At 40.5% G+C, this 26,639-nt stretch overlaps 1 pseudogene; it reads left to right on the forward strand.

The window, feature by feature from the left end:
• The window catches only part of LOC115798510 (uncharacterized), a 198,229-nt pseudogene that overhangs the window by 85,173 nt on the left and 86,417 nt on the right, over positions 1–26,639 (forward strand).

A 26,639-nucleotide genomic window follows, 5' to 3' on the forward strand; every position in this document is an offset into this window, starting at 1 on the left:
GGGGCTGTAATGGTTCATACGTTGCTTCCATGTGAGCATGAAGGTTTCAAACAGTAAAAACAGTGGAGTGATTTTCAAATCAGTAACTGTCAGGCAGTCAGTGTAGGGACTTCAAATAGGTGGAACCATTTCTCTCCTTCTGGTCCTCGTAAGCATTCTGGATGCAGTTCTGAATCAGTTCTAGTTTCTATTTCTAACATTTGTAGGTAGAACAGAGAGCAGAATACTGCAGTCAGGCCTTCTAAATGTAGAAGCATGTATTAGTTCCTCTAATACGCAGAGATAGAAAAGATCACACTGATTATTTTTCAGCTCATAAACAGATTGATGGAAGGAAATGCTGAGTCTCCTAAAGACATTTCCAAAGAGTAGCAGGCATTTGTTGAAAGGAAGCAGAGCTGGAATTGATCAGTGCTACTTCCAAAGCAAATCATTTCACACAGTGCATTCGATCTATAGTGTTTTAGTGACTCAGAGGAAGTTGTTGAGAACTGGGAGCTCAGCAGTGAAAGCACAGAGAGAGAGACTGTCTTACTCCAGGGCGCTTCAGCTGAAAGGAAATCTTTGTGAAGGAGTTGGTGAGAGCTGTTAGGACTAAACCACAGTGAGCTGAAAGCTGTGAACAGCTGCAGACTGAGCTGTAGATTCTCAGTGGGATCACTGAGGGCTAGTAAAGCTTTGCTGCTACAGGGAGTCATCTGCTTCACTCTTCATCCAAACATCACTTCATGGACTTTGAGCTTGTGTTGGTCCCTGTGTGGATGAGAGCTAATTCTTCATGATTCCTTCACAGAGTGGATCAGGAGAGCTCAGAGGTTCCCAGTGGTCAGTCTGCCCAGCAGCATCAAACACAGCTGGACTCCATATTGATGGTTTGTACATGTACAACAACTATTTTTGCATATATTCTGTTTGCAATCATCTTTTCACTCCATTTTATGAAGCATTTCTGTAGATCAGTGGATTATCATTGTGTCCAACATGGATCTGATGTTTGGCTCTATGATTCAGTCTGATTGGGTCGTTCATATAGTATTCTTTTCCAGCTGCTGGAGGACAACATCATCACTTTTGTGAAGAAGGAGCTGAAGAAGATCCAGAAGGTTCTGAGTCCAGATTACCCAGAATGCTTAGAGAGTCATGGGGAGGGTGACACGGCCTTGGAGGGTGAAGATAAAGAGCAGAATAGAAGCAGAGAGGCTTTTATGAAGATCACACTGCACTTCCTGAGGAGAATGAAGCAGGAGGAGCTGGCTGACCGTCTGCAGAGCAGTAAGAGGATTTCTCTGAAGATTTAAGCTGCTGCAAAAATAAAATATTTACTAATGTCTCAACAGATCGACCAACATGTTGGCCTACTTAATATATAATAATTCATTTTAATAGCTTATTATTGCATTTTCAGAATACATTGCTTCACTCTGTCAACAAGAACTTAAATCTGCTCTGAAGAAGAAGTTCCAGTGTGTGTTTGAGGGGATCGCTAAAGCAGGAAACCCAACCCTTCTGAATCAGATCTACACAGAGCTCTACATCACAGAGGGAGGGACTGCAGAGGTCAATGATGAACATGAGGTCAGACAGATTGAAACAGCATCCAGGAAACCAGACAGACCAGAAACAACAATCAGACAAGAAGACATCTTTAAAGGCTCACCTGGAAGAGATGAACCAATCAGAACAGTGCTGACAAAGGGAGTGGCTGGCATTGGGAAAACAGTCTTAACACAGAAGTTCACTCTGGACTGGGCTGAAGACAAAGCCAACCAGGACATCCAGTTCATGTTTCCATTCACTTTCAGAGAGCTGAATGTGCTGAAAGAGAAAAAGTTCAGCTTGGTGGAACTTGTTCATCACTTCTTTACTGAAACCAAAGAAGCAGGAATCTGCAGCTTTGAAGACTTCCAGGTTGTGTTCATCTTTGATGGTCTGGATGAGTGTCGACTTCCTCTGGACTTCCACAACACTGAGATCCTGGCTGATGTTACAGAGTCCACCTCAGTGGATGTGCTGCTGACAAACCTCATCAGGGGGAACCTGCTTCCCTCTGCTCGCCTCTGGATAACCACACGACCTGCAGCAGCCAATCAGATCCCTGCTCAGTGTGTTGACATGGTGACAGAGGTCAGAGGGTTCACTGACCCACAGAAGGAGGAGTACTTCAGGAAGAGATTCAGAGATGAGGAACAGGGCAGCAGGATCATCTCCCACATCAAGGCATCACGAAGTCTCCACATCATGTGCCACATCCCAGTCTTCTGCTGGATCACTGCTACAGTTCTGGAGGATGTGCTGAAAACCAGAGAGAGAGGAGAGCTGCCCAAGACCCTGACTGAGATGTACATCCACTTCCTGGTGGTTCAGGCCAAAGTGAAGATGGTCAAGTATGATGGAGGAGCTGAGACAGATCCACACTGGAGTCCAGAGAGCAGGAAGATGATTGAGTCTCTGGGAAAACTGGCTTTTGATCAGCTGCAGAAAGGAAACCTGATCTTCTATGAATCAGACCTGACAGAGTGTGGCATCGATATCAGAGCAGCCTCAGTGTACTCAGGAGTGTTCACACAGATCTTTAAAGAGGAGAGTGGGCTGTACCAGGACAAGGTGTTCTGCTTCATCCATCTGAGTGTTCAGGAGTTTCTGGCTGCCCTTCATGTCCATCTGACCTTCATCAACTCTGGAGTCAATCTGCTGGAGGAGCAACAAACAACGTCCAAGACAGAGCAACACCTCTACCAGAGTGCTGTGAACAAGGCCTTACAGAGTCCAAATGGACACCTGGACTTGTTCCTCCGCTTCCTCCTGGGTCTTTCACTGCAGACCAATCAGACCCTCCTACAAGGTCTTCTGACACAGACAGGAAGTAGCTCACAGACCAATCAGGAAACAGTTCAGTCCATCAAGAAGAAGCTCAATGAGAATCTGTCTGCAGAGAAAAGCATCAACCTGTTCCACTGTCTGAATGAACTGAATGATCGTTCTCTAGTGGAGGAGATCCAACAGTCCCTGAGATCAGGAAGTCTCTCCACAGATAAAGTGTCTCCTGCTCAGTGGTCAGCTCTGGCCTTCATCTTACTGTCCTCAGAAGAAGATCTGGATGTGTTTGACCTGAAGAAATACTCTGCTTCAGAGGAGGCTCTGCTGAGGCTGCTGCCAGTGGTCAAAGCCTCCAACAAAGTTCTGTAAGTTATCATAAACATTTAATAACTTAAATCCACTTTAAACAGGAAATTACTTTCTTCATATGATACATACAGTGGTGTGAAAACCTCCTGATTTCTTAGTATTTGTCCCACTTCCATTTTTTCAAATAAGCAAACAAATTTTAATAATTTAACCATTGTTAATATTAGACAACATGTAGTTTTTAAATGATAATTGATATAATTTATTACTTTCACTTAATTGAAGAATTCATTATTTAATAACGTGAGTAAATATAAAATGCAGTTATCTTTGGCTAATATAAAAATTTCTTTGAACTGAAACATGTGAGTGTGACAAATGTATAACAAACTAAGAAATCAGTAAGGGGCCAAATACTTTTTCACAGCACTGTATTAAGTTTGGGCAATTTGCTTCATTGTCCAGTTGTCCAGTTGCCCTCCCCCTGTGTCATTGTCAATGACTGAGAGCAGAAGAGCTGCCATTGTGGTATTGCTATCTTAAAAAAACATGAGTGACTTCCAGCATGAAGAATCATTTTCATGTTGACAATCACCACTTTCTGATTTAGCCTCTTAATTACTGAACATATGTTGGCTGGATATCAGCTGAACAGTGATAACAGTGGAGGAAACAAGTGAAGGAGATGAGATAAAGGAGCATCTCTGTGAATGCACAGTTACATTAAACTCTGATTTAAAAATAATTAAATAAAAATCAGCCCAGCATTCAGAAATATCTTCCTATTTTCTCTTATTTGATTGTTATTCTGATGGGTCACTGTCACTCAACACACACACACACACACACACCCATTCAAAGTATGTGTCTGTTGACATTCAGATACGTCTGTGTTGGTTGTTTGTGGAAGATTGAACAGGAAACTGTATCAAAGCAGATTTAATTGATTATGACTCAGAATAATGCTAATATCAATGTGATGCACTAATAGGGAAATTAGATTAAAAAATTGATGAGCTATATCCCATCACTTTTACCATTGTTGACACCATCATCCATCAGAACAACACTACTATATGTTATATCTCTTCAGGCTGAGCAGCTGTAACCTGTCAGTGAGAAGCTGGGAAGCTCTGTCCTCCTCTCTTCAACTAGAAGACTGTGAGCTGACAGAGCTAGACCTGAGTAACAACAACCTGCAGGACTCAGGATTGAAGCTGCTGCTTGCTGGATTGGAGAGTCCCCGCTGTAAACTGGAGACACTCAGGTCAGATCATGTGGTTTGTGATTTGATTTGAGATCTTTTTAACCAAATACTTTAATTTATATCCTGACATGTCCTTAATTGTAAATCTCTATTAAAGTGGGTTTTTTTAAATTTTCATTTCATCTAAATCCAGATTTTTAGCCTTGAACAAGCTTCCAGTTTTCATGTAGTTAACAGCTGCTTACAAGCAGTGAAGTCTATATTTGCATGTGCCAGTAACTGAGAAAATGACAGAAATGAACAGATAAATAACTCAGGGGCAGCTGGATGGTGGAGGGGGGGGGGGTCTGACAGAGATATGCAAATTAAAATTTCAATAAGAGGAACTCACTTCAGGCACAAACTACCAAGAAAAAACACTGGTTGGTAGATCTTTCATGAAAATGCTCCAAAACACCAACATCTAATGTGTGTGTTTAATAAACCTTTATCAACATTTCTGCAGTTATTTCAGGATTCATATTCATATAATTGTATTAAGGTTGCTGCCCTCTGATGGGTCAAACTGTAATGTTATGAATTATTATTCAGGAAAAAACAAACATTTGAGAGGAACCTGTGTATTCAGACTCGGAGCTTTAGCTGTGAAGCAGACCTCTAATGTGCTCCTCCTCATCAAACATCATCATCATCATCAGTCAGTCACTCATCTGTATCTCATCCACTCTGCTTCACTCCCAGCAGCTGAAAACAGTAAGACAGCTACAGAACAAGGTTCAGTTAGCTTTGCTCAACAATAGAAAGAAATGTGCTCCAAAGAGATACTTTTACTTTCTTACTCTGAGTAGTCTCTGGAGCTTGAAAAAGGCGACTGGACTTCTTTTTGTTTCTTCAAGACGTTTCACCTCTCATCCGAAAGGCTTCTTCAGTTCTCAACCAAATGGTGGAGAGCCCCAGGTATTTAAACCCCTGTGGGCGTAGTCCCCTGGAGGTGGTTATGACCCTCTATTGATCATGTGCGTGAACACATGTGCCCAGGTGTGAAGGGGGCGTGAAACAAGAAACAAAAAGAAGTCCAGTTGCCTTTTTCAAGCTCCAGAGACTACTATGACCTGGATGACTGAGAATCTACACAGACATATTTCCTCTGAGTACATTTCACAGGCTGTACTTTTACTTGAGTAAAAGTGAAAAAGTACAGGCTACACTGGTAGAGAACTGTAGCAGGATATATTTTTAACACAAGTATCTGAACTTCACCTAAAGTAAAGAATGTCTGTACTTTTCCACCTCTGCATGTGTGTCATTATCCATACAAACCTGGACTTGCAGCTCAGTCTTTTAAAGGTTAAGATAATATGACCAAAAACATGAGAAGACTGGAATTTTGTGGTGTATTACATTAACATTATTATTACTAGTAGTATTTTCTGCACACATAATTCTTAATATAGTTTTACAGCAGCTCATTTTTCTCTCAGTAGTTTATGAAGTATAAAGTGACTTTAAGCTGCTCTCTTGTCACAAGGGTTCACCACAGCAGCAGCTCCATGTTTGATTTGGCAGTTTTTCCCCAGATGTTCTTCCTGATGTTTGTGTTGAACCAGTGACTTTTCATCTGCCAAGCAAATGTGTGAACCACTATAATGTTATCATAGAAAAATATGAAGAAAATACAAATAACCCACAACATAAATAACTACACTTAGATGAACAGAAATGTAATATTTGATACTGCCCAATATTATATTGCATTTAAGCCCCTTACAGAGCTACAGTGGGCAATTTATATCTATATATCTATATATCTATATATTTAGATCTGGAATATTTGGTATTGATCTGATACGCAGTAAACACAGGGCCAATATTACTGATGCTTTTAACTTTTAAAGGAACCTTCTGTACTTTTATCATATAGAGCAGATGTCCAGCCATCAGTTTGTGCCCTGAAGCTCTGCTTACTTGTGTTATGCAGCAGGACAATGATTCAAAACACACCAGCAAGTCCACCTCTGATTGGCTAAAACAAAGTCCAGCTGAGATGCTTTAAACAGGTTGTTCATGCTGGAAAGCCCTCCTATGTGGCTGCATTAAAACTATTCTGTAAAGGACCTTTTGGACCTGAAGTCCCCCACAGTGATGAGAGACTCATTGTCAGTTATCACAAATTCTTCATTGCAGTTTTTGCTGCCAAGGGAGGCACAACCCATTATTAGGTTTAAGGAGCAATTACTTTTTCACACACTTCTCTCTCTCATGTACTTTGAGCCACAAACACACACACACACACACACACACCCATGCAAACATGCATTTACACATACTTCATCCTATTGGTACATTCAGTACTTCCCTGTATCACACAGCCTAACTAAACAGGCTCTACTGCACTTCTTGTTTTCATCCTCACACTCAGGTCAGTACAGCCCATCTTCCTAACTTCATACTTTCTCATTCATTACACTGATTATAATTATATATGATCATAATTATAGATGATTAACTATTAGCAACAGACCTGAGAAAGACCTCCTGTTCATGTCATTACTGCACTTCATTCACAACCATTACAGAATGATTCTTCTCACTTATTCTGTTACATTTATAATGCTGCATTTCAAGCAAAATTACCATTAGCAGAATCACATATGTATATATTATGAATAACATACTTTAATCACTAACATGAGCTACCTGGATATTCTTGTCCTCTCTGAAAGGCCTCTGTCTCTATGCTGAGGGTCTGGATCTGTCTGAGGGATTTCCCTCTGCCTCTTTTATTTTTATTATCATAAATGTGTATTAATTTGTGGTGTTACCACAGTAAACAATATCTTCATACATACAGCAGATTTCAGTCTTTTCATTTACAGCTGTAAAATATCTCCACAGGATGCTCCTTTTCACTTACTGCAGCCTACATGTGTATGCTCAGTGCTGCTGAGTCATGTGATGGCACAGCAACAAATCACAGAAGAGCAGGGGATGAGGGGGAGGAGCAAAGTGTGCGAGGAATAGTGTTTGTGTAGATGTTGAATTATTGATGAAGCAGGAGCAATTTAGTATTGAATGTAGTATCAATTCTATCACTCTATTATTGATCTGATACCAATACCCTCATTGATATCAACTGTCAGTTTAGGATTGATCAACCCACTAGTAGCGCTCCAATTACATTAAAATATAAATCAATGTTACTTAAGAAGACTAATCCTTTACTAATTGTTTTCTTATTATTATCTTTTCAGACTGAGTCTCTGTGACCTCTTAGAGAGAAGCTATAAAACTCTGTCCTCAGTTCTCTGCTCCCAGTCCTCTAGTCTGAGAGAGCTGGACCTGAGTAACAATGACCTGAAGGACTCAGGAGTGAAAGCTTTATCTTCTGGACTGGATAATCCACATTGTAAACTGGAAACACTCAGGTCAGCATTCTTCAAATGTTCAACAGATGACTCAAATCTGGTTTCCATTAGTGTCTAACTGATGCAGGACTGTGTCTGCTGGGATTTGTCAAACTATCTAAACTAGTGATGTGTTGTTTGCAAAAGAGCCGGCTCTAAGAGCTGATGCTTGGTAGTGAACCATTAAAGCTGATTCCCATTGAATGAGAGCAGGATCCCCAATTTCTCATTAACTGTGCTCACAAACCTGAGGACAGAGACAGAACTGATGGGCACACCATGCAGCCAATCACACAGGGGGACATGGGATTATACCATTATGTTAAAGCAGAGGGGGAGATAGATAGCAGTGCAAAAACACATGTATATGAGTGATACATGTTAAAGAAGCAGCATTTGGCTGCAATATAAGGAAATTGGAAATAGCAGAGCAGAGTGCCATAAATTGAAAATTAGAATTAGAGCAGGTTCCACCACAAACCTGCACCGACATAAGAACTGTCCATCCCTCGGTGCAGTTGGAGGAGAGAGGGCAAGCTAGGTCTCCATACTGACCCTGGTGAGTCTGGTCCCGAACAAAAAACAACTGTTGTGGCATCCACCGCCCTCCCCAAAACTGCAACTATAACCCGTCCTACTGCAACACAAAGCAAAATAAGTCAGTGTGTTTGTCCTGTGTTCCATTAAATTGTTTAAAATGTTTTTGTAACAGGAAGAATGCACAACATTAAGCAGTTATAAAGTTTATTATAAAAAGCCTGAAGACAAAAGAGCTTCTCAGCACATAAACTATTCATTTTTGCTTATTTAGGCTAAAATACGAGGCTACAATGCTAATAAGTAAAGAGCCGTTTGGGAGCTGAATGAGCCGGCTCTTCTTTGGGAGCCAAGCTTAAAGAGCCGACTCTCTGAAAAGAGTTGAACTCCCCATCACTAATCTAAATTGTAGCAGTTTTTTTTCTCTGCTTGAAAAATTTTTTGTTTTTTGAGTTTCTTTATTTTAAAGATTTCTTTAAATCAGCTCCTGAGCCTTGAATCTGGACTGAAATGCTTTCAGTGTTTTTCTAAACTGGCTGATGGATCTGATCAAAAAGCAAAAACATACAAAGAACAACGTGTTGATGTTGCTCACCATGGTGAAATCCTGTTTTCTGCACAGTTTGTTCTTATCAGGGTGCCGTATCTGAGTGGATGCGTTCTTGGAGAAAAAATCCTTGCTGACAAAGTCTTTAGTGCTTACTTACAAAGTTTATTTGCAGAAACAGACAGTGTCAAAACAGGCGCTTTTTCCCCTGTAGCTACCTGGGAGAGGATGGCCAATCTTCCTAACTCAACTAAGCAAAGGGAAGAACAAAGGTTATATAGGGTTGGTCAAAACCACCACATTCCTGACTTTCCATATATGGTTATGAAAACAGCTCCAACCCCTAACCTATAGTGGACATATGGACAATTCCTTATATGGGAGCAAGAGAGTCTGTAAAGGGCTTTCTGCACATTCCTTTGAGCTGAGGCCAAACCTTTATGTTAAAGCTCAGGTTACTTCTTTTTCCTGAAACCTTAAATTAAAGACCATATATACATATATACAGATGCAGCCACCGAAAATTTCCGGCCGATCCGTGACGCGACCTTGGCCGGTCCTTGGCCGATTCGTGGCCGAACCTTGGCCTAAACGTGATCCCCCGCTAATGACGTAGGAATTCCGGCCACTGGTGGGAACGCCCCTAAGCAGCATTTGGGGAAAATGGTGGTAATGTCTTGTTTATCCACCAGGAGGAGCAGTAATAGTGGAAGCGCATTCATTTACAGTCCGCTGTATACTGTACCAAGGATCCTCACATCATTGAACTGTAATTGTAAGCGGAACTGTCCATTAAAAACAATAGAAAGATGAGATTAAAGCGGTCATTATAGTGGAGCGGTGAGTATTGTCTGGAGGGACGGGCTGGGCTTGAAGTTCAGCCCGGGACCTCGGACAGGCTGTGAGCGCTGCACCGCCAGCGACACTGGGTAAAAAAATCAATAAAATAATTCTGATCACCAGCTGGTTTGGCCTGGGAATGACCTGGGAAGCCTAATCCTCTCATCAGTGTCACATTGTTCTTCCAAGTCTTCACAATGTTAAGCTTTTTGTTTGTTTATATTTTCGCTTTTATTTTTTAATCAAAACTGCGACCAAAATGACTCTGCTTCTCAAACTAATAATACTGGCAGTCGTTATTGTATGCTGAGCTAGGGTTAGGGTTAGTAATTCAGACTAAATGTCATCCATATTACCTTTGCTGAATCTAACAAAGCATTCTTAGACTCTCCTCCACCTGCTTCATCAAACCTCAGCAGTAAACATATATGAAGGCAGCAGCTGACACAGTAACAGTGAGCGCAGCGCACTGTGCAGTCTAAACTCTGCTCTGATTAATTATATGAATGTACAGCGAGTCAATCAGGATTGTGAAACGTCAGCTGCAGAGCCCCCAGTCTCTATCATCAGATCAATGCCCGGTTCATTTTCCATTTTATAAACAATACTTTAGAGGTTTTCGTGAAGTCACACTGTGACAGTGACGTGCATTAGTGTGTGTGTGTCATCAGTGGCTATAAAAGGCCTTTTCTTAAAGGATAAAGTGGTGTTTGAGCCACAGTTACGGCGGAGCGGCGGCTCCTTGAAATGGGACGCAGCCTTCCTGCGGCAGACAGCTAGCAGCAGGAACCGGACGCGCCAGGTTAGCCTAATAAGCTACTGAGGCGTCCATGACAACCACCATAGAAACAGCCTTTTAAGACCGTTTTAAAAACATCCTCAGAGTTCAAACGAGCAAAAATATATGATTTGAAACAGTTACAGCTGCAGAGCTGTGGCGGCTTCTTTAAACGTTGTTTACACAGATGATCATGAATGATACGATGTAGCTAGCAGTGTAGCTAGCAGTGAATGACGTGACGTCATTGTGTGCGCATTTCACAGCTGTCTGTCTCAGTCTGTTGTTGATATTACTCCAATTAACATGTGTTTACTTTCTCTGGACCATCTCAGGTCCACCGTTACAATTTCAGCCTACAAAATGATTTAAATATGAACACACACTCTAACATCAGTGCGCTTTATGAAGTCCAATCCTTAAAATAAATATTATGTTTGTAAACATTCGTGTCTCTGAAATAAGTACAGCTGTTCATGTTTGTCATTACCATTTTATTTGTTTAGAGAATTGTGAACTTCACATTGTGTATCTAATCAGAGTCTCAGCAACCTTCAGTCAGAGACTGAGACTGGATCACAGCTTTAACCTCTGCAGAGTCACAGACAGACACAAACCTTCCAAATCACACACAAGCAGCCCAGTCTCATCATTTTTGGATGCCTCTACTGTACACTACACTGTGATCAATATATTAAAAATTATAAATGAAAAGACAACATTCACATAAAGCTGTTTGAAAGTAAAATTTATAGGTACTTTCCAATAATATTTTTAAGGATCTCTGTCAGAGACCAGACAGAGCCATGACTCTCAAGAACCAGAGACTGAAATATGGAAAAAAAAAAATCCCTATGAGAAATAAATGTGTAACAGTAAATATTTTGTCCACTGGAAAATAATCGTTTTGAAACAAAAGCTTGGGATATCATCAAACCAGAAAAATAGAACTCATTTTTTTCTTTAATAACACACCTTAGCATGTAGTAATGTGACACGTTTCCAAACAACAATACATAGATTTTGTTCAATGTTTTGATTGTGGCAGTGAAAACACATGTTGCTGTGTGAGTGTGACTGGCAGCCTGTGCACTGAGACCATGAAGCACACTTCTCTGAAGCAGCTTCTTCTTCTTCTTCTTCTTCTTCTTCTTCTTCTTCTTCTTCTTCTTCTTCTTCTTGGCATCAAAACAGAGGTGGGAGAAATCTACCAAAAGGAGAAAGAACATCTGAGGTGAAACCAGTCAGGACAAATGATTAAATTATATATAGTAGTTCAATACAGCCTCTCAGGTAGCTTTGTGTTGATTTCAGCTCACTGCTCCTGTCTGTGGACCCGTGGTTTTTATGTTTGTAACCACTTAACTTCCATTCATCTATTTAACTCAGGGAGGAGAAATGTCAGGTTGGTGCAGGCTGGTGAGTTTAGGAGGGAGGTGCGTTTTGTTCTCTGTTGTCATTATGTGAAAGATTTGGTTCACCCTGTGGCTGGGCTGTATCTGGGGTTACGTTGGACCTGTCACACTTAGCAAGTTTCCCAGGTTGGTGTTTATGGTTTAGAACTTCTAGCTCTGGAGCATCATCTGTGGCTGTGTAGGGTCCCGTTGGTTTTTGCTGTTTCTCCAGATCTGCGTTGCAAATTAGGTTATTGATCTCAGTGCATTCCCAAACAGGCTGAACAAGGTTATATATCGTCACCCTCCTAAAAAAATGGTCAAAGACATTTTTAAAATTTTATTTTTGTCTAAATTAAATTTTCAACATTCGGTTCAGTTTTTTGTGTTTTCTGAAAAGCCTGAAAAAATAAAGTAGACCATAATTTTGGGAGGGTGACGACATGTTTCATGGCTAAATAACATAACTGCTGCAGTCTGATGGCGACAGCAAGATCTGAAGCAGTGGGTGACGAGGAAGAGGAGGAATACAACAATTTGAAGAGATCCCTCAGTCTACAGTCAGCACAACGGCTACATTAGTGGCTGTTTGAGTTTCCTTCCATCTGCTGTGAACCTGAAGCACGGAGAACACAATCCAAATCTGGGATCTCAATTACAAATTTGTTCTTATTAAAGGTGAAATATGTGTTGTGACCTGGCTTTTTATACACCTGGCGACCCTGGGTCATCAGTGGTAACCCATCCCCACCCCCACACCCATCCCACACACATTCCGATCTACTGGCCCCGTGTACATAACAAAAGGTGGCCTAATGAGATGTAAACTGCCATTTGGAGGCGCTTGGTAGAAAAAGGAGTAGTGTGAAAATGCTGGTAGTTCTAGTGGTCCAAGTTGTTCACCCACTCCTCCAACCTCCTACAACAGTCTCCTAAATCCTTAGGGCTTGGTTTGTGGCCTGAACTTGAGTTCAAGCTTCTCCAAACTCCACTGGTGTTGCTCTGCAGTAGCTGGTCCTCCATCTTCTTTCTGTAGGTGTGTTTTCCATCCCTGATTTTCCTTCTGAGATCCTTCTGCACAGCTCTCAGCTCCTCCTTATTTCCTGATCTAAAGGCTCTCTTCTTCTCCTTCAGGAGAGCCTTTGTTTCAGAGCCACAGTTATGTATAACAAGTAATACTCAAGTGAATGTTAAACATGTATTAAAAGAAAAATGATTCAGCTCAGCTCACAAGAAACTGCTGGATACTATTCTGGAAATGCCTAATGAATACAAGGCCACTGTGAGCAATGACAAACCTTTAAACATGATAATCAAAAAGTACACATTAAGTATCATTGCTCACCTTTATTTATGAGAGTGTCACTTCTCAAAATGATTGCATGCTGTCAGCTCTCATGGGTGAAGTTTGGCTTTGAGGGTTGGAGAAGAAGCTTTCCAGCACCTTTGGATTTCCAATTCAGTTCTGAAAGAGTAAAGACACAAACTACAATGATGTATGAAGCGGAAATGTTTGATTGTTGCTGCAGCACTAAACAGGTTTACAAACTGGTAGCTGATATAGCCTGAAGTATTAAAGATGAACCTCCTCTTCCACAAAAAAAAAAAAATTTAGTGGTTCTTATTGCTGTTCTCAAATCTGCTCCCTCCACTGATAAACAACAACAATGTAAAACATATTAATGAATCAGTAACAAAATTATGGTGTTGAAAGTAAGTAGCCTGATGCTTCTAGATTAGTGACTCCAAAGCAGGCTGAGTCAAAACCTGAGATGGAGACTGGGTTTGTTTAAAGCTGAGGACAGTGAATCAGTCCCTGCTCACTGACAGGATTCCCAGAGTCTGGAAGCTAATACACTGTAAGTAATACACTGTAATACACTGTACGTTTCAGCTCATTCTCAGGTGCTGGCAGGTTTCATGGATCCTCAGGTTTGTCACAGAGGATTAAAGGCAGCCAGACTTTCAGTTTTATGTGTATAGTGCCAAATCACAACAGTCACCTCAAGGCTCTTTCCACAGAAGAGCTGAAGGCTCTGCATCCCATTCTACTCTTAAGTATCATAGGAACCACAAGGAAGCCAGCAGTCTGAAGTATAAACAGACTGCTCTTTGTTTAAATAGTGAATATAAGAAACTTGCTAATATAAGGTTTGTTTACAGTGAATATAAAGAAATCACGGGAACCTCCCCAGCAGCCTAGGCCTATAGCAGCATAACTAAGAGAGGCTTCAGGGTCACCTGATCCAGCAACTGTGTTCAGACCAGTATCATTTTATTTTACATTGTGATAACCCTGGGTCAGTTCAGTGCAGATTAAATGAAGCACTGTACTCGCAGATATTGAATATGGATGCACTGAAGCTCATCAGGATATTTATTTGGAATCTGTGGCTGAAAATAATCATTTTACTTAACTAGTAAGTCCAGAAGCTCATATTTCTGTCATAACATTGTTTAAATAGTGAACGCTTTCCTACGATATCCGCTAACATTTGCACAGAAAATTTAAGCTAGCGTCTCAAAGACGGCAAAACCCGCAATAATCTCTACAAATGCATCTCAGAGTTGGGATATCAGCGCTCTCTTACACCACATTAATCTAATTTCAAGTGCTTATTGAACTCACTGCCTTAATAATATCACTATATAAACGCTGTCCATTGAAATCCTCTTACCTGAACACTGCAGCATCCGCCGGAAGTCAGCGAGCATGGCTTCTGTAGTCCTTCGTCTGTAGTCCTTCTCTGTCAGTGATCCTCCGTTAGAACGATAACTACCTTCTCGACTGACTATGAGGTGCAGACGGCCCTTGCTGGCCCATATCTACGGGCCTGAAAACCGCTAATAAAGTCAGTAATTACCTGATAACACCCGAAGCGGGTGAACTAATGCAATTTACCTGGACAGCAACGGGAATACGCGTGACCATGGTTACGGCCGATGGGGTGATGGGTACTGTAGTTCATTTATTTATTCATCGTTGGTTCATGGATTTAACACAGAGGAAAAACGGCTTCAGACCACGGAACTCACAGAAAAAATTGGACACCGAATATAGCACTAACCATAAACACGTAAATATAAATTTAGACCTAAAAAGCCCCACAAATGTCATCGTTACAACCATAAGCAGCACCCCACATTAAATGAAACAAGGAGAAATTCATGTCAAAAGGAAAAGTGGCGGTTAAGGATCGCAATTAAAGGCATAATTCAGCTTCTGAGCTTCCAGTTCAAAAGAAAAGGGGGGGGGGGAGGGGGACAGGGGCAAAAAAAAAAAAACTATACTGCAGCTTAGAAGCCGTGCTCAGAGGCACGAACTTTATCCCACTGCCTTTCAGGCAGAATAGAAGTCGTGCCGAGTAACACGAAAAAAGAGGGAATTCGTGTTCATGAGCACGAATCAATAGATTAAATTTCGTGACTACTGCACGAACTGCCGTGAGACCGGGTTGGCTCAGCGCAGCACCGCTTCTTTTTTAACCTACTGTATTTATTTACTTATTTAGTTAAAAGATGAAGTGAAACAAAGGAATCTTTTGGTGATTCGCAATGGAAATGTGTGAAAGGTCATACTGACAAAAATTTTAGGCATCTATTTTAGGTTTTCAAAACTTGATACTTCACCAAAACTTTTTTGAATCACAGAACTCAACGTTTTTGTTAAGAAGGCGCCACCTTTTGGTGACAGTCTACAATTGAGGGAAAGGGGTGTGTTCATGCTGGAAAGTAGATACGCCCAGGAGAAGGAGGGGGACTTCCAGCCCGACGACAGCCGGACGTCGGCCAGCTGGGAGCTGGACTTCAGCTGGCCGACGTCTGGCTGGATGCAGCAACATTAGGTGGCTGCATCTGTAGCATTTAACATAGCAGTACAGACACTACATATTTCCCCCCTTCGAGACTTCAAACTAAGTCTTGAAAAACAAAGATTTTTATTTATTACTTCAGACAACAGTTTCTCCCATAGCATGATCTTAACAAAAACTCTTTTCTGAATTCCTATGAGGTGTGGGAGCAAAAAAACCCCTGCCTGGCAGCTTTCTTTCTTAAATGACCATCTTAACACAATCAAGGCTGAAAAAATTCTCCCACGAACCTGCTGCCCACAGCAATCACCTTTCGTACCCCAGAGGAACTCAAAAAGAAAAAAGTGATTGTCCTGTGACCATTTAGCAAACCCACAAGACAGCCTCAGTAAATAAAATCAAAAAATGTGTCCATTAGATCAGCTGGTCGACCCATCGGACCTCTCTATGGACCTGTCCCTGCCTATGCCTCTCTTTCCCTAGAGTCAAGCAAAAGAATAAAACATCTGAGGTCCCCATGTACTTACCAAATGACAAAGACATCATTCTTGAATTGATTTAACCAAACATGTTATGCATACATGAAAAGTTGTCTCCAGTTCTGCTATTGTGTTACTGTAGTGAACATACAATGAAGCAATATTTTATCATCATGTAAATTCAGCCAAACATAATATCAATTGTAGTTCTCCAACAGCGTTGGCTCCTTCATGTGGTGTCCATACTGTGTTGATTCAAAGCATTTCAGTCCATTTTATTGTCCATTTGTATGAACCCCTCATCTCAGCGGGTTCCTGAACACCTTTTCTGAAAGAGACAAGAAACACTGAACAGTATCTTTTGTAAAAAACAACAAATTACATTGAAAACATCAAATCTTAATTAATTTTTTTTTTTTTTTTTAGATAAATGTGAAATTTCCTATTTCCCATTTTTGCATTTCCAATTTATCTTACTTTTCTCTCATTTCCCCCCTTGGAAACACCACATTGCTATATAAGAAGTATCAATAAAGAAATTAGAAAAAATGGATAATATGAGAGTAAATATGTAAGAGTATAATAAGGTTAAATATTAAGAGTATATTTAAAAAGATCAAAATGGATATCTCTCCACCACTCCTCCTATCACCACATCTTCATCCTCATCCATATCAGTTGTTTGTATTAATGGCATTTGAGTTCGATCATTAGGCATAACTATTCCAACCCATCTCAATATCATTGCTTTCGCAAAAGTCAACAGCACTGTGCAAAAACAAAACATCACACATAATGATAGGATGACTGCAATTAAAATTAGAACTAATATTGCTCCCATTGGTCCTAATTTATCCTGCAATCAGGCAGTGGCTGACCATCCAGCTCCTTCTGATGGGTCAAATGCATCTCTAATATGTCTCAATGCATCAATGACACTAGTGATGTTGTCTGAACTATCTGGTATTAATGTATAACAGGCTTCTCCTGTTAAATTCAGAGTCATGCATAGGCCACCTTGTTTGGCCAAAATATAATCAAGAGCTATATCATGTTTCAACAGTGTAAGTCTGTGACTTTTTTGAGTGTTTGACAAGAGTTCAAATCCCTTAATAGTTTCATTTGCGAAACCCTGTAAAGTGTATGTAATGTTATCAATATGATCTGCCAAAAACACAACCCCATACCATGGAAAAATTCCTAAACCCCACTTTTCTCCCAAATTTATTCTCCAATGATAAGACTCCAAGTTGTGAAATTGAGCAAGTTCTCTTTTTCTTCTATTTCTCAAAATTTCATTGGATTGGTTCTTATTGGGTGCTTCACCCCTCTGCATAGTAAAAACCTCATATGGCAGTTTCAAAGTTGCCATATAACAGCATCCTGTCCACCCATATGGCAGAAATAAATATGCGTTGTCACCACAAACCCACCACATGTCTTTGAAATTTCCTATAGTTACATTACCAGGCAACATTTGATGTTTCACACTCACAGTTTTACTCTGTTTTTGAAATGGTATCTTAACAGTCACTTGAAACAACTTCCCTGCATTCTTAGGCTTATGCTCACCAAAATCCATCATATATTTGGTACAATCCGAAATCCCCATAAACATCCCAGGTCCTTGGTGAGTATTGTTAGAACAAAAACAATCTTCAGCTTTCCCTGGTCTTACCACCATTGCATCCAGAATTGCTGTTATTGCATTTTCATGTTGATCAAGTAAATTTCCATATGGCACGTCCCTCAACCAAGAACAAACAAATGCACTGACAGTGCGATGAATATATCCTCTGCTGATTGTTGTTGATATAATAACCACAATAACACATAAGACTGACACATAGGGAGCAGTGGTTCTTGTACAGTCTGTAAAATTGAAGGCCATGTTCCTGGTGTTGGAATTTTGACCACACATGGACAATTCAATGTTCTAACAGATTTTACAGAACGTGTTAACTGTTGAAACCATAAGTTCCTACTAGCCCACGGGTCTTTTATTTGCAATACAGAGGAATCAAACCCGTATGCTTTCCACTGAGCATCTCTCTTCTGAACTGTATGATAACTATCGACCATCTCTTCTGGTAACCAATAGGGTTATTATAGTTAACGAAAACGAACGAAATAACGAAAACTGAAATTGAAAAAACATTGTCGTTAACTGAAATAAATAAAAACTATAATTAAAAGGAAAAAACGATAACTAATTAAAACTGAATTGTGAGTTTACAAAACTAACTAAAACTAACTGAAATTATCGATAAACTGACTTTCATTTACTTTTTTTTTTTTTTGTTTTTTTTTTAAACCTTGTGGATTGATGTGAAATCATTTTTTCTGCTCTCCGAGTTTAAGCTGGGAGCGCCATAGTACAACTGTGAGTGCGTGCTCACCGCGCTGGTCTGCAAAGTAATGGCTGCGGTCTGCAGAGAAAGCGGCAGAGTCCCGTATGGAGTTTCTTTGAGAACAAGAGCACAGATAGAATCGAAAGTCTTGTTGTGGTTGATGAAAAATGTGCGGAACACTTCTCAGTCAGGAAAAACCAGCAACATCAAAGTCCACCTGAGAAGCGCACAATGGCTACAGAAACCGCTCTGATCCTACGAGGTAACCTGGCCTGCGCCTCTGGAGAAACGGGACTACTTGTCGGGTTCATGCAGCCCAGAACGTTGTGACTAAACTGCGTCCTTGTGCGTTTCCGGCTACTTTATCAGTCAGAGAATAACAATCAGGAATAATAATCAAAGCATCAGTATAAGGACTCACAACTGTCAGCAAATTCCTGGTAGGAGACTGCTGAAACTATCAGGATGGACATGAAGGAATGAAGAAAGTGAAAAAAAAAAAAAAAACACAACAACAACAGGGACAAATATGTTTGCAGCCAAAAAACTGAGCACAAAGAGCGAGGACCAAAAAAGAAGTCCCAGCCTGCGCCGCATATAAAACACCTGCACACGACCACAAGGTAATTAACACACACAATCCAGCTACACAAGCATAAATGTTGACATGAGGGCGGCAACTTCCGTAGGCTATGTACAGAGGCCGCAAAGACCCTGCAAGTTTAATTAGCGAGCATCTAACCAAGCTAGCTCCAAAACAGAAGCAGCTTCAGGTGGTGAGAACGTCAGGACGCAGCTGGATTTGAGCTTTGACTCCTTCAAAGAGTTTTTGTCAAACACCACATGTAGGTGTTGTTAATCTGCTGCACTGATGCTGAACTTTATTGTAGAGTTTATTGTAGAATTTACTGAGTTTGGGAATTCATGTTTTTCTTTGTTTCTCCCTGTTGATGTTCATGTGTGTCCTTAATATTACACACATTTAGCACGTCTTGTGAACAATTGGTTGTTGAATATATTTCTTTAGACGGTATCTTTTGTCAAGTTTTCATTACACAATAGTCACTTTTGTGCCTTGAATCTTGCACCTGATTAGGTATGAAAATACTAAAACTAATACTGAAACTAACTAAAACTAAGCCTGAAACCAAAAATAAAAACTAATAAAAAGGAGAAAAACCACTCTGAAAACTAATTAAAACTAACTGAATTAGAGAAAAAAAAGTAAAAACTAACTAAAACTAAACTATAATGTAAAATCCAAAACTATTATAACCCTGGTAACCAATCATCATTAAACAACTCCTCATCCATTTTTGTAATAGTTTCTGGAGTAGTCACAAATGGTTCTGAAATATTCTTTTCCGTCATATGTTCTCTCATTATTGGAGTCTCTTTGTGGTTATTCTTATCAAGCTCTACTTGTAGCACAGATGCCTGTGTTATATTTACCTAGCTTTCAGGTTTCAAAGTTTCTACCTTTAGTGTCTGAGTCACCTTTACCATGGTTTCAGTAGGCGTTATTGTCTCTATTTTATTGGTGGAATTGGTCTTTAATTCCTCTAAAGTTGTCAATAGAGTAATAGCTTCAGTTGTAATGTTAACAGTCTTAGTTATTTCTGGAACAAAAGTTGTCATTTTCTCTTGAGTGGTGCTAATCCCTTGAGTGGTTATTGTGGTAGATTGTTTTTGAGCTAAGATTGTTATCTTAGCTGTTGTGGTGAATTGTTCCTGAGTCTTTTCTATTACTGTAGAAACTCTAGCAGGAATCAACCCTTTTATCATTAATATCACTGTATGGGTTATGTAACCTCCTATCCATTTATTCTGAAATGGGATAAACTTAAACTCTGGTGTGTAAAAGGTACATATATATATTCCCCTTGATCTTCCCACATAACACTACGTACAACAAGTGAACAGTCATCTTTAGCCTTTATTATTCTGCCATCATTGAACAACAAATACTTCCTTTGATAATGAGGCACTGTTTCAGCTTCTGATATTGCCAGCAAGTCTTCACCACGATTATTTTCCCATCTTGGTGCAAAGTTACCATGTACGTTATATCTAGTACATTTACATGGAAGACTAGCTAGTTCTCCCAGCCGGGCTTTAATTACAGTCTTCAGGGGATTTGGCGTTGTCGAAATCATCTTATGTATCACCACTGTTAAATGTGGCTCACTCAAACCATTAGATATGTTCCGTGTGAAAGGAATGGATTTCTCTAGGATTGGTTCTTCCCTAGTCGTCATAACGCTTCGGTTTAACTCTCTTGCGACACGATTTCGGTCTCTTTCGTCTAGCTGTGTTTCTGGATCTTCTCGTGGTGTAATCACCACTTCTTGTAGCTGTAGACTCTGCAGTTTTTGGGACATGTTGAAGGTCGATTTCTCCAAACCTTCTGTCTTGTCCACTAACTGCTGAGTCATTCCTGGCATCATCAAAAATGTGCCCAGGATCAGCATCATCGTCCCCAGCATGGACAATTTCTTCTTCTGAAATTTGATCCTGGCGATCTCTATCTCCACGGCATGATCTTCATTTTCTTCTGGCTCTCTTGAGGCCTCTTCATGTTGGCCTCCCGTAGGTGGTACTTCTTCACTCGGTGCCTTGACACAATGTGACAGGTGGTACCACGTTGGGGACCCTTTCACCTGTACTGCAGTGCCAGTACTGCGAACAACTTCAAATGGTCCCTCACGGCGTTCGTTATACCACTTTCTCCTAAACACCTTCACGAACACCTTGTCTCCAGGTTGAATTGTATTCTTCTTTTGCTCATCCAGTTTCTCCTGCACCTCTTCTTTCCTTTTCCTGTCAGAAACGTATGTAGATATTCTTTTATGCAGATTAGCCATATATGACACGGATGCTTTCATTTCATCTTCCAAAAGGGCTAAACTTGGGCCCTTTTCACTTGTACGAAAACAGGGTGCTGGCATCTGTCTTCCTGTAGCCAGCTCATGAGGTGTCAAATGCAAATCGCGCAACTCACTTGAGCGACATGCCATTAATGCTAACGGCAATGCTGCTACCCAGTTTAGGCCTGTGTGCTGACAAATTTTAACGACACCGTTTTTTAGTACACCATTCATTCTTTCACAAATTCCTTGACTTTGCGGGTGATAAACAGTACCAAGGCGCTGTTTAATCCCCAGCTTTTTCAAAATCAGTTTCACTGTCTTATCAACAAACTCCTTCCCGTTATCTGAAGCGATGCGATCTGGAAATCCCCATCTGCTAATCACTTCTCTACACAGAAAATTAGCAACAGATTGGGCATCTTTTCACTTTGTTGGGCAGGCCTCAGGCCACCTTGAAAATCTATCAACCACTACAAGCATGTATCGCTTACCTTCAGCTGGTTTTATCATGTCAACAAAGTCCACAACTAGTTCACGCATTGGACCCCTCGGAGTCGGAATGTGACCAGGAGGAACAGTCACCCCCCCCGTCGAACGTTGTTTTTCAGACAGATCACACATCTGCCTATGACATAGTCAATCTGTTCAAGCAAACACAGTGCCCAAAAACCATATTCTTTAATGATTTTTCTCTTGACTTCTCCTCTCGCCACATGAGCTAACCCATGCGCTTCTTGAATCATCAGACCTAAAAGGTCCGGGGGAGCTACTATGAGTCCCTCATGGTTTCACCAAAGTCCCATAGAGTCTTGGGTGGCACCTCGATTAAGCCATAGCTATTTATCAAGGTCGGGAAGAGCTTCTTGCATTAAAATCACATCCCTAAGCGTGATTTTGTCTTCTAAATCTACTTCATGAGTAACCATAAAAACTTCACCCACTTTATTAGCTTCAGTCACCGCCTTTGCAGCTTCATCAGCTGCTTTGTTACCTTGCGTGACCCTTGACATATCTGCTTTATGTGCTGCACACTTAGCTATTGCTATTTCTTTAGGCTTCATCATGGCCTGCAACAATTTCATTATTTGTTCATGGTGTCGTATTGGCGAACCATCTGTCTTTCTAAACCCTCGACTTTTCCATACTGCTCCAAACAAGTGGCACACATTATGTGCATAAGCAGAGTCAGGATAAATTGTTACTTGCTTACCCTCTGCAAGCAAACAGGCTTCTGTCAGTGCCACAAGTTCAGCAAGTTGTGCTGATGCTGGCTGAGGTATGACCTCAGCCTTTTCCACAACAAAATCTGTTCCTTGTGCTTTTACTACTGCGTAGCCAGCACTCAACTTATCACCCACACGATAACAGGATCCATCGGTCCAAAACTCCAGATCTGCCTAGCGCAATGGGAGGGCTTGTAGATTTGACCTAAACCTAGAGTATTTCTCAGCTTCTCGCAAGCAATCATGTGGTTCACCGTCTTTTGGTTTTGGCAAGTTTTTTTTTTTTTTGCTAGATTAGCCGTGACGCACCTCACTAAGGTGACATCTTCTTGCTCCAAGAGCCTACGATAGTCTCTAATTATGGACATAATCAATGTATATTTACCATAGCTCAGCAAGGTTTTGAGACTATTATTAGATAAAATTTTCACTGGGTAACCCCTCGTGACCAATAATGCTTTGTCATATATCAATGAAATCCCCACTAGGACTCTATAGCATAGTGGTAGTCCCTGCTCCACTTCTGAATAAACGATAGAATAATAAGAAACATGTTGGGAATTTGTACCTGTGCCAGTTGGCTGGCATAGGACTGCACAGAATTGAACACTAGTTCGGGGTAGGGTACAACCGGAACCACCAATGAAGACTGAAATGTTTGAGGTTCACTGGAGGCTAACTAGTTGTATCTGGTTGAGTTTTCTGAGTGTCTCTTGATCTTGTTCTTTTTGGTCACGCTCTTTCTTGCGAAACAACTCGACTTGGTGAGCAATGTGGTCTATGTATACTCCTTTCTCCATGCTTCCAAGGCCAACTACTTCTGCCAATTTGCTTCTTACTGGCAAAGGTAGTCCCTTCTGTATCTTGGCTCTCAAAATTGATTGCTCCATCTGGTTTAAATCAGGATCATTTCCCGTAACATTCCTCCAAACTTGAAGGGCTGTCGACACACATGCTCTCGGGTTTTCTTCCTGTCCCAGTGGTTCAATAAAGATATTGTCTGCGTGCACATTTGTAGGACATGTGTCTCTCAGAGCTCTCCACATCCTCCCTCTATTTGCAGCAAAGAGGTCTGCATCATTTGCTGCTGTCGTCACATAGTCATTGAGTCCTGCTTTCTGCAGAATCTCCTCCATTGCTGGTATCCCAAGGAGACTTGCTAAAAGTCTCTTCATATCTCCCATAGCTGGTTGTGTTCCCACCATTATCTCTTCCAGCTTTGAGATCCACCGATGAGCGCCATCTTGAAGGGTAGGGAGCTTCTCAAGTATATGTGACATGTCCGTATTCTGCCAGGGCTTGTACTCCACTGCCTGTCCCCTTATAATTACTGGACACATCTTTTCCGGCGTTTTTCTCTTCCTCAGACGTAATGTCATTGCTGATTTCTGAAATCCTTCTTTCAGGAGCTCCTTCCTTTGTAGCTTCAGGTCCTTTAATTGGTTTTCCAAAGCAATATGACCTGCTGAGGTAGTAGCTTTGTCTAGGTCGGACAAACACTCCTCGATACTTCTTTCAATTGCTCTTAAAATTCTTTGTCTGTCCTCTTCAATTCTTGTACTGGATACAGATGGAAGGAACCTTCTTGAAGAAGAACCTTTGCTTTCCCATTCTTCATCACTATCTCCATCTACACTCTCCTCAGAAGTGTCGTCCTCTGAGTCTTCTGTCTTCTTCATCTTTCCTCCTTTCTTTTCTGCTTTCATTAGTATCTGCCTGATTTGAGGATCATATCCACCCACAGTTCTTTTCAGGTCGCTTCCCTCATCATCTTGTTCTTCTTCCAATCTTCTGTTCCTAATCTTCAAAGTTGATGTCTTCTTTTTACTTTTAGAACTTGGAATCAATTTTATAGTGTACTCAGCTTGTCCCACTTCAATTACTCTGTCGTTGTCATCCTAAATGTGGTAATTGCCATCTTGATTGAGTACTGGTAATTGTGGGTAGACGTCTTCAAACTCCACTTTCTGTTCGTATGGAGGTGGGTTTTGTACTGGAGTTAGGTGTGAGAATGGCAGATTAATTTTTTCCATCAATGTCTCTGTTCGTTTTGTATTTTTTCAATTTCTTTCAAGCTTTTTTCTCTTTCTTCTTTTGTAGCTTGTATCAACTTCTGTCCTTCGATGTCGAACAGCTGTAAGATACCAAGTTCCACTTGTCTCTTTTCTTTTCGTCGTTGTCCTGCTTTTCCCTTTTTTTGGTTTACCTTGTAGGAAGCCACAAGCACTCGCATAGTTTCAATCACTTCTGGGTTAAGAGTTCCTACCTTTGGCCAAGGTTTTTACAAATCTGGCCATCGCTTATGCCATTTGTTCGACATTTTTAAAATAAGTGGTTTAATCAAAGGATTGCTTTGCTGAACCACTTCAATTGGAGTGATCGTTTATATAGTTTTCTTTTTTTAGACATTTTAATAGTTATGTTTATTCCCCTATTTAAATTTTAAATCAAAAGTTTTCTTGAGTCTCTGACTTACCCCCCCCCCCCCCCCCTTTTTCAATCTATTTGTTTATTTACTTATATGATGAATGTTTTATACGTTATTTAATGCTAATAGTTGTAGCACAATTAGTAAAAATGAGTTTGCCAACACCAGAAGAAACAGCAAGCCTGCTGTTGCGAAACATTTCACTTAACACTGGGTATTTTGTTAAAAATTCATCAAAATGCAGTGTAAATTTGTCAAAGTAATACACAAGTAGTGTATGAAACACCGAAATTTCTCCAACACAATACAAAACCTATGCACTTTAATAACTGCAACAAAATTCAACTCAAATTCAAAATGTGTCTTCATTAAGTGTATGGTCCATCTGTTGCCAAGTCTGCTTTAGAGAATGAAAGCAAATGTGTTGTATAAAACACCAAACCAAAGTAGATGCCTATTTAGTTTATAAATGAAGGCAAAATAAGTGTGTTTAAAAATTTTAGAAAGTGGTGTTTTATCAAAGGAGTTTGTATGATAAGAAGAAACAAACACTGGCCTTTTGCTGAGGTCAGCTTGCAAGGCTACTGTCCTCTGTCAGTCGCCAGGCACATCTGGATTATATCAACCCCCCCCCCCCCCCGGTCTCTCTCTTTCCCATGCAAAAAGAAGGAGAGAAGGGGCAAAGGTTAGTTTAACATTTAAAACAATTTCTTCACATCAAAATTCTTCTCCATATGGCACTCTGTACGACAAAAAAGGTTCATGTTGTCAACAAGAAGAGTTTATTTCACTCTTAAAACACCTTTCACCCACAAAGTGTTCATGCTTGAGTACATATCAGCCTTGTATTTTTTGGGGCTCATAAATGGGCTTTATAACTATTAAAAGACTTCTCCGTCTTTTCTCTCTCTCTTTTTACTTTATTTATTTATTTTTTTTTTACTTTATTTATTTTATATGTAATTATTAATAACAGGTAATAAAACTAACAAAAGTCCCCAGGGAAAAATGAGTATCAAACGTCTCTCTTGTGAAGGCTCATAGATTTTGTCCTTCACAAGGAGCTCATGACTTTTAACAATAAGGGCAGCTCATATAGTGTGTAATAACATAACATTCATAAACCTTTATTTCCAATCACTGTCCAGCAGCAATTATCAAAAAGATTCAATAAATGTTCAAACACATATACCACATATACCACTTCCTCTCATAAATGCAGGAGACACACACACACAGACACACACAGTTCCGGCTAACTAAACAAAGGAAGGGGCCACCACATACACACAAGATTGGGGGCTTCCTCACACTCTTTTACAAAAACATCCCTTCATTCACATAAACATATGCCTACACACCCAGGTCATCTGCTCTCTGCACACAAAAGCACACAAACGCATCAGCACTGACACACACACTGAAATGCACTTCTGTCCATACATGTGCCCAAGAAAGAATTATACACACACACACTTCTCACACACAAAGGGAAAGGCACGGAGAATGACACACCCTTAAACACACTCACGGGCCGGCACACACAACATGAAGGACAAACGTCTCTTTTCACATAAACACATTTAGACTTACACACAAGAGCAAGGAAAGTCAGGTGGGGTCTCAACCTCACAAAAAGGAAG

The sequence above is a fragment of the Archocentrus centrarchus genome, chromosome 2 (genome assembly GCF_007364275.1).
Source record: "Archocentrus centrarchus isolate MPI-CPG fArcCen1 chromosome 2, fArcCen1, whole genome shotgun sequence".
Classification (NCBI taxonomy): Eukaryota; Metazoa; Chordata; class Actinopteri; order Cichliformes; family Cichlidae; genus Archocentrus; species Archocentrus centrarchus.